Below are 8,540 nucleotides of genomic sequence, written 5' to 3'. Positions count from 1 at the left end.
ACAATATGGTGAAACGGTTAAAGATTTATACGCTGTCACTGTCGTCATGGCCCTCTGAGGGAAATTTCATTTGGAATTGCATGCCGGTATATCACAGAAATCAAGAAAACCCAGATGATTATAGAATTTGTTTGGAAGCTTTGTTTATTAACAGCGCTTGCGTTAATTCGACATACACCTGTAGATGTATTTGAACTAGGCACACCCGAGACACACTGCGGGTTTCTGTAACACCAATGAAAAGTCAAAAGAAATTAGCCAACACATCAGGAAGAGACTTGTGAAAATGCACCAGGGTGGTTCATCCTTGGGTGCAATTTCCATGTGCCTTGAGGTCATCAATTATACACAAGTACAAAGACAACGGGACTGTCTAGAATTATAGTCCTCGTAAATGATTGCTGAACGGGCTTTGGTCCGAAATTTGCAGATATTCTTTTTCTTGAAAATATAAAAAATATATCTCTCAATTGACTTTTTACGTAAAAATCTATTTCTTTTAAATGTACTTTTCTTAACACACAACTTTTTTTCTTCCAAACTATAAAATTAGCTTTAAATGTATATATTTTTAAATATACTTTTATTTGCCCCACCCCTCCAAAAAAAAATTTCCCCTCCAAAATGTGAGACTTTTTCCTTTCAAATATAATTTCAGGACAATAATTTTTCAAGACCTTTTGTTCCCCAAATTATTCACCTTCTTGTGCCCAAAAGTACATTTTCTCTGTAGAATACACAACAGACGGCAGGGTGGCGCAGCTGTAAACCGTTGGCCTCACAGTTCTGATGACCCGGGTTCGATCCCGGACCCTCCTGTCTGGAGTTTGCATGTTCGTCCCTGTGCATGCGTGGGTTTTCTCCGGGTGGGCCTACCGGTTTACTCCCACATCCCCAAAAAAAAAAAAAAACATGCAACATTCATTGCGCACTCTAAATTGCCCCCAAGGTGTGATTGGTTGTTTGTCTTTGTGTGCTCTGCGATTGGCTGGCGAGCAGTTCGGGGTGTACCCTGCCTTTTGCCCGTTGACAGGTGGGATAGGCTCCGGCACTCCCTGAGACCCTTGTTAGGATAAGCGGCTAAGGAAATGGATGGATGAATACATGACGTTATATAAAGTCAAAGTTTTTTTTTTGTTCTCATCTTGACGTTAATCTGTGTAGCTATTAGCATTTACACTTCCGGCGCAAGGATCCATTTAGCAGGCACTCAATGCTGATCCTAAATCCGTCAGCTTAACCTTCATTTTTTTTTTTTTTTCAAGCCATCTTTACGTGACATTTTTCGCGGCGCGCGTCCTCTCCTCGCCATCGGAATGCTGCGGTCGGAGCTCCATCTGATCCATACCATGTGTAAGCCTCAATTACGGGAGCCCGACCGACACTCGGGACTCGGGCCTCGGGGCTCGTGGTCACGTGAGCGCCGACGAGCCAATGGCGCGCGGCCCCGGGGGTCAAGTGTGCGAGTCTTCGACGTCGGCGCCGTGCCTGCGGCGCCGAGGGGATGCTGGATGGTCGCTTTTGTGAAAATAAACGCAGGAAGACAGGCAGACGCCGCGGTTTTTTTTTTTCGCTGACGCGAATGTAACGCGTTTGGATTCGGCTCTTTTACGCAGAAACGCATCGTCGGAGCTGGAACAAAAGAGCTCCAGAAGGCGGTAGCACCTATTGTGTTCTTTCTTTTACCATAAAACAAAATCCGCAGCAATACAGCCGACATTTTTCCTTTCCTTTTTCCCCTCAAAAATGGTTTCTTTCTTATGGAAGCGTGTTACTGCCACACCAAAAAAAAAAAAAAAAAGGTCATGTGTCACATAATTATGTGATATGTTACACAGATTTATGTGAAATGACGTAATTATGTGTAATGTTTCACATAATTATGGGAATCGTGACCTTTTTTTTTTTTAGTGTGGCAGAATTATGTGTCATTTCACATAATTCTGTGAAACATATCACATAATAATGTGTAACATTTCACATAATTATGTGAAATGATTCACATAATTGTCATTTCACATAATTCCGTGAAACATATCACAGAATTGTGTGTAACGTTTCACATAATTATGCGAAATGACATAATTATGTGAATCGTGACTTTTTTTTTTTTGTTTTTGGTGTGGCAGTAATACGCTTCCGAAATTTCTCTCTCAAACATGCATGTCTTTTTTTCCCCCTCAAATGTACATTTTTTTCGGGAAGTATAAACATTTTCTGTAATATACAACTTTACTCATTTAAGAAAAGTACATTACATGAGACAATATATGACTTAAAATTATTATTATTTCTTTTTAATTGTTTCTCACAAAATACACTTTTTTTAACACAAAAAAACCCAAAGACTATTTTTTACCAAGAAAATGTACAACTTTTTTTCTTACAAATATTAAGACTTCAGATTTTAAATTATACAGCTTTTTCTTAAATAAAGTACAGGTATAAAACATTTTTCTGGGAGGCGGGAACTATACTGATTTTTTTTTTTAATAGAAAGATCTACAACTCATTTTTAAATACAAAACCTTTTCCTAAAATATATTTTTTCCCTCTGAGAATATAATACAAATTCTTAAAAAACACAATTATTTTTCTCTAGAAAATATGCGACTTTTCTTCTCAAAAATAATTATTTTAAAAATTGAACAATCCTTTTCCTGCTTTTTCCTTGGGTCCAATTGATAAATCGCATTCGAGGCTGTGTCCAAATACTTTTGTCCATCTGCAGTAAGAGTTAAACGCAGCCTCTAGTGGGCGCTACGACGGTGATGGCCAGCAAGTGCCACTAGAGGGAGCTGTTGGCCTAATCTTTTCGAGGCATTGCCGGTCGTCCAAATTCTGGTAGTGACCTGAATCTACCAGCGGCGGTTCTGTTCCCCTTGACACGGGCAGGAGCTGTCAAAGAGGTCAAACTGTGGGTGCATTTCCGCCCCAACCACAATTCAACACTCTCAATGGCGTCAAAGGCTCCGGTCTGTGTTAAACAATACCAGATATAGCAATAACAATTCCGTTAAATGAACGTTAAAAAGTCAATTTTCCATCATTTGTGGCGTCCCAGGTCGTACGGTGAACTTTTTATTCGCTCCCCCGCCCCACCTAGCTTGGGAATCCTTTAGCACGGAGTATCACATACCGCCAGCGCTTGTGTCATTTCGTGTCTGGAAACAGCCGGTCCACTTCCTTCTCAAAAGCGGCGCCAGTTGTTGTCGTCTCGGATGCGTCGGCTCAGGGCCGGGCCGTGCCACGCCAGGAGCGGGAATCGCCGCGACGGCAAATGGCGCGAGAAAATGTCAAGCGTTCAGACGCCGTCGACTTTCGGAGGCGACGGCGTCCGCGAGGCGCTCGGAGTTGGTTGGGGGTTGCCGGAAGCTGACGTCGGTTGACGACTTTCCCCTTTCAAGTCATGTGAACTCAGTTCGGTCCTGAAGTTGTCATTGAAGTGGAAAAAGAAAAGCAAAAAAAGTCTAATCACAGTCTCGTAAAACCAAGAAAAGTGTTCTAAAAATATAGAGCAGGGACAAGGAAAAATTGCTAAATTGCCAATAAACGATCTCACCTCCACCCTACTTTCCTTTTTCCGCCCGTTATCGCCAACCGCTTGGCTCGAGAGACTTAAATCCTCTTTTTCCTCCGTCTGTGTCAAAGTTCTCTGGCCGAACGACGATAGCGTCATTCTGCTGAGAGTGCGCAATGTCCGTTTTACCGTTGGCGTGAAAGGGGCCCGTTCTGATTTGATTGGTTTTCTGGTCAATCGTGAAGTCAGAGGCGCAACGGTAAAAACTGGGATTTAATGGCCTTTCCGTCATTTCAGGCAGAATTGCCCCAAGCGGCACATTGCAGTGTTCACACAGTCGCTGCAGATTGCCACATTAAGATGATTACTGTAGATCAGGAACAGAAGCGTAAAACATTCCCGTCTGCATTTATTGGCCAGGTCCTTCAAGAAAGAACTCGCCGAAGCGGGACAAGTTCGTGTCCGCAGTCACGAAGCCATTGAGGCTTGCCCTATGAAGATCATTAGATACGTGATGACATTAGACACTGTCATGTTCCCCGCACAGCTGCTCTGATTAGGAGGCGCACACCTGCGCCTCATCGGCAGTGATTACCCCGGTGTATAAATAGAACCCAGTGGACGGTCTGGCTTTGCCAGATCGTCGCAACTCATGCCCCGTTCCAGCACTCCCGGATTCTTGATGGTGAAGTCCGGTGTACCGACCTCCGCCTGTCCTCCGACCGACCCCGTAAGCTTGACGTCTCTGATACTCCTGCCTTCTCTGATCAATCTCCCGTGTACCGACCCCTGCCTGCCCGTGGACCTGCTCTCTACGCCCGACGTCCGAACTACCGCTGCTCCACTTGACTGTCCGCCTGATCCCCGACTTGGAAACGAATAAACACTTTTCCCTACCTGCCTCTGCGTCTCCGGAGTCCTGCATTCGGGTCCTCCTCCGTACCGATGGGTCGCGACAGACACTAAAGCGGCTGAAGTCCGAGGCGGAAGGTGGGTAGGCACCAGAGGACTTCGACGGCGGTGCACCATCTTAAGAGAAATAAGATGTTGTTGATCCTTCAGCCCAGAAAAAAAAAAATCCTGAAAAACAATGTACTGTACATATTTTTTGCAGTTTTTCAGCTTGGAATGTCATAAAGTCCCAGTTCTATTGGGTCTCATTAGTCACGTGACAGTGAAGCGTTCATTCCTGAAGAGATCCGCGGGGCAAAAACAGGCCCTGTTGTTTGTTCCAAGAAGGAACGGAGAAATTGTCGATAAAGCGATCAAACGTGTCCTGAAAACGTCGCCCAGCTGCGTTCTTTCTTTTTTAACCACACCCTTCCTCCACTGGGACTTCACGCTGGATGCAACCCTTTCATTACAGAGGAAACGCGGCACCCTCCGCTTTATGCCCCTCGACAAACTGGCAAGAAAACGAGATACCAAAGACGCCTACAAGCAAACCCGCAGTGAAAAGAGAAGACATTTGGAATCCGCAGCCTGAAAAATGGACGCAACTATTTGTTGAAGTGTAAAAAACTGCAATGTTGAGTACCTTTATGAGATTTGGTGTGACAAACTGTTCAGAATAACATGGCAATATGACCCTAACCCTTCTACTCCAGTTCACCTTTCCACAATTGGGCCGCTCCATCCCATCACAGACCGAGTGCGGCACACTCCTGATTTGTTCCTTTGGAAGACCGATAAATAAAAGTACTGGAATTCCAGAGAAAGTGTTGAGCAAAAAACAAAACACAGTGACAAGGAGAAGACATTTGGGACCCGCATGCCTAAAAATGGACTCCAGTGGAATCTCGAGCTCTCCCACTGGGAACGACCCCCGCGAGCCGCCATCGCCAAAGAAAATGTCGCTTGCCCTTTTGCTCTCTGGAAAAAATGCTCCGTCATCGAACCCACGAACGGGCCGTTTGTTGTGTCTCGGCGGGCTTATCCCAGCCCTCTGCATACATGATAAAGCAGGTCACCGAGTCCGTGACAGAGATATGAACTCGACTGACTCCAACCCTCGTCCTAACCTCAGGAGGTTTACATCCTGAAATGTGGCCTGTACCCGCACCCCTAAATCGCAATGCTAACCCACAGCTCATAAGCTTTACCCCCGATGTTGTTATCTTTAGAAGATTTGCAGCATAAAAGGTTGGTTAAACCCTTACCCCAACCCTAAACCTGACTCCAACCCTAACCCTAACGCTCAGGAGATTCACAGTCTGTAATGTTGCCCTAACCCCTTACCACAACCCCTGACTCAAACCGCTAACTTTAGAAGGTTTGCAGACTAAAATGTTGTCTTAACCCCTTCCTGTTCCTAACTCACAGAACCCCTCAAGCTTAACCCCATAACATTTACTTTTTCTTTACCCAGAACCCTTTTCTTCTCATCTCTAAGATCTAACCTCAGGAACTACGCCGTCTCAAATGTTGCAAACGCCCCTAACCTGTCTGTCAGACTTTTCAAACTGCTGAGAAGACTCAGAATCCCTCTTCAGAACTCCTTAGACAACAAGCTCAACCGTAATGGATTTTGAGGTAAATGTTTGTATCATCTCCAGACCTCAGAGGGGACGGAAGATGTTGCTCCCTTTATCCCCTCAAGACAGGAATAACCAACGACAAAACGAGTCCAAGTCCTCGGCTTTTATCTCCCGTCTCTGTCGGAGATACAGAAATAGTTCCGCTGCCACCCTTGCACTGTGCGTGGTAGCATCCATCACGCAATGAGACCCGCGAGACAAAGCAGAGCTCTTCAGTCTTATCCACCAGATAATGTATCTGCCAATTTCAATCCCACTGAACGCTCAAATCTGCATGCCGGCATTTTATCGTCTCGCCGCCGCCGCCTCCCGAACACGGCGTCTGTTTCTAAAATAAATCCGCCAGCCTCGCGGGAACGTTTCAATAATTAACGTCGACTCGTTCGGTAGCCGCACGTGATGGCGGCACGTGCGATCCGGCGGATGCTCCGGTTGCTTGAGAGAAAGCGGGCTCTCCAAATTTTGGGGGTCCGGGGAAAAATCTCATTCAGGCTTAGAGGTCGACGTTCTGTAAGTATTATGAGGATAATAAACAATACAGTAGAGTATGACACAGCGGCGATGCGGGGTTTATTGCGAGTACCCACTGGAGCAAAGAGAGAGAACATTGCGGCGTCCTTGCCGCTCAATCTGTGTGACTTTCCCTGCGCCCCGTCACAAATCTTCTAATCTCCACATGCGGCGACTATGTACAAATCCTGACTTTAGACGATAAAACTAGCCAAATAGAAATTAGAATAACGCCATTGCGAAGCTGTGCCGTACACTCGCCCCTGGAGTTTGTACGCCGAAATTGCTACGATCGATGGAAATGGACTTCATCTCCACAACATCACTACAGTCGTGAAACCTGCTACCTTTCCCGTAACTGCCAGTCGGAAGCATAAAACGATTTGGTAATACATGTCATGTCATGTCATCATCCAAGCCACTTATCCTCACAAGGGTTGTGGGCAAGCTGGAGCCTATCCCAGCTAGCTTCAGGCGAACGGCGGACTATACCCTGAACCGGTCACAAGTCAGTCGCAGGGCAGCTATCGATCCCACACCAAAGGCAAGCGTGCGGACCACAATTCACCAACAGTGACTCCTGGTACAGGATCAACTCTATTGAAGTACTTCATGTTTTTCCACTGGCACCGCGTACTGTATACCAAAAGGGTCTGAACTGTGCTGGAAATGGGGGGCGGGGGGTGTTCCATCTCCACGCTACCACTACTGTACTGAAATCTGCTGTTGCGCCGCCGCCGTCTGTTTTTCGTCAGCCGGCAGACGACGCCTCCGTCCACGACCTCAGTCCCTCCCCAGAACGTGATCGCGAAACGACGTATGCGACACCTGACGTTGTTTCTATTCGAACCGGAGGAGGAGGAGGACCGGGATCCGCGCCAGGCACTCTCGCGTTGCCGGACGCATTCCGACGAGTCGGTGGCCCTCAAAGGATGCATTGTGAGGCTGCGAAAGTCTTCCCACTAGTGCTGCTGCTGCTGCTGCTGTGGGAAGAGGGAAAGTACCTCAGTAAAATTGTCTGGAACTCGGGAATGCGTGTACGATTATCATGTCAATTTCACGCTTACTGCAGATAATATTCCACCCCAAATACTGCAAAAAGTTGGTTGGGCAAAATATGACCCCTTTAATTGAGATTTAACGTGTGTAACACATGTTTAGTTATTTTGGTGCAATTGTATTTTTTCAAAAATATTTTAAATTTTCTTCAAAATATTTTGGATTTTTTTTTCAATTGTATTAATTCTTAATTATTTGTTGTGTATTTTTAATGAACATTTTTTTTATGAAATGTGTGATATAAATAAATTTGTTTTGTTTTGCTTAATTTTAATTAATCAGATTTGAATTTTGTTTTATTTCTAATTTAAGTGGAATTAATTTGCATATTTAATACAATTCCATTTATTTATGCTAATTTAAATTACATTTAACGTATGTGACTGTGGAGTTTTATTTTCTTTGTATTTATCTGTAGTAATTTGAATATTAGATTATCTTGTGATAAAAATGTAATGAGTTTTATTTGTATTTAATTTATTATGTATTTATATGAATATTTATTTGAATGAGTGTTAGAGGATGTCGTCATAAAAATGTAATTTCAATAAAATGTAAAATATATTCAATAAATTTGTATTTTATGCATACTTTCTACGGGTAATTTCTGTAAATCAAGATTACGGACAAAATATAAGAAAAAGCACACCGAATTGTTTGTTACTTACGTGCGCCACTTAATTTAATTTTATGATTATGACATTCATTTACTCGCGTTTTAATTAACATAGAACAAGCGTTTACTTTGAGGACTTTCGCACCATGGGTTGTAAAACTATTAAACAGTACTTGGCGATGTCTTCATTTAATTCTACTTATTTTAATGACGCCCCAGCGTATTCCACCTTGGATTGCCACCCGTTTTGATCTTTTTTTTTTTTTTAAACATATTTGTAATCTTTTTATATCCATGT

The 8,540-nt window shown here is 43.9% G+C and overlaps 1 long non-coding RNA gene across 2 annotated transcripts in view; it reads right to left on the bottom strand.

Annotated features, from left to right (window-relative positions):
• Nucleotides 1–2,200: 2,200 nt before the first annotated feature.
• Nucleotides 2,201–8,540, bottom strand: part of LOC133513242 (uncharacterized) — a 40,967-nt gene continuing 34,627 nt past the window's right edge. For both annotated transcript variants that reach the window (XR_009798427.1, XR_009798428.1), the window contains exons 3-4: nucleotides 4,418–4,549; nucleotides 2,201–3,428 (exon numbers count right to left, since the gene is read on the bottom strand). This is a non-coding gene — a long non-coding RNA (uncharacterized LOC133513242). The remainder of the gene's footprint in view (nucleotides 3,429–4,417; nucleotides 4,550–8,540) is intronic.

This window comes from Syngnathoides biaculeatus, chromosome 15, assembly GCF_019802595.1.
Source record: "Syngnathoides biaculeatus isolate LvHL_M chromosome 15, ASM1980259v1, whole genome shotgun sequence".
Classification (NCBI taxonomy): domain Eukaryota; kingdom Metazoa; phylum Chordata; class Actinopteri; order Syngnathiformes; family Syngnathidae; genus Syngnathoides; species Syngnathoides biaculeatus.
Note: the sequence above shows the minus strand (reverse complement) of the source record. Positions and strands in the feature narration are given on the sequence as shown.